Source organism: Penaeus monodon, chromosome 19 (assembly GCF_015228065.2).
Source record: "Penaeus monodon isolate SGIC_2016 chromosome 19, NSTDA_Pmon_1, whole genome shotgun sequence".
Classification (NCBI taxonomy): Eukaryota; Metazoa; Arthropoda; class Malacostraca; order Decapoda; family Penaeidae; genus Penaeus; species Penaeus monodon.
Window position 1 is genome coordinate 9,245,825 of NC_051404.1, and position 614 is coordinate 9,246,438.

A 614-nucleotide genomic window follows, 5' to 3' on the forward strand; every position below is an offset into this window, starting at 1 on the left:
CGTCTCGCTCTCTCTCGAGTCCATATTTAGCAAATATTGCCAAGCGACCCACATAAATCCGAGCACGGGAATAGATATCACACGATTTACGAGTGAACTAAGCACTGGAAGCCACCTTACTGTGGTGAAGAATGGATTGTTGCCCTCGACGCCTCCCCCCCTCCCCTTCCCCACCCACTTATTGCGTCTCTTCCCTCCCCTCTTGCACCCCCCTCCTTCTACCCTTCCTCTGTTCCACTATTAAGCTTCTGTTCAATGCCATCCACTTGGAAGGTCTTCCACATTGTTTTTCTTATCTGTCTTCTACTCTTCAATCATCTATCATATTATATTCTTTCTTCCACCTCCTATTTCCCTTTCTCTGCCACTACTATTCCACTTTCCTGTTTCCACTTTCCTCTTCCACCCTCTTCTTTTACCCCAACATCTCCTCGCCCACCTCCACCACCCCCACCCACTCGCCCCCTCCCTGTGACCCCAAAGCAACAACTTTTATGACCCATGGGTAACTTAATGACCCTCGGTGCAATGTATGCAACATTGCCTAATTTGTTGATAGTGTCTTGTGGTTGACCCGCGAGGGTGAGTCTACTTTCGGGATTGCGCTGACCGAA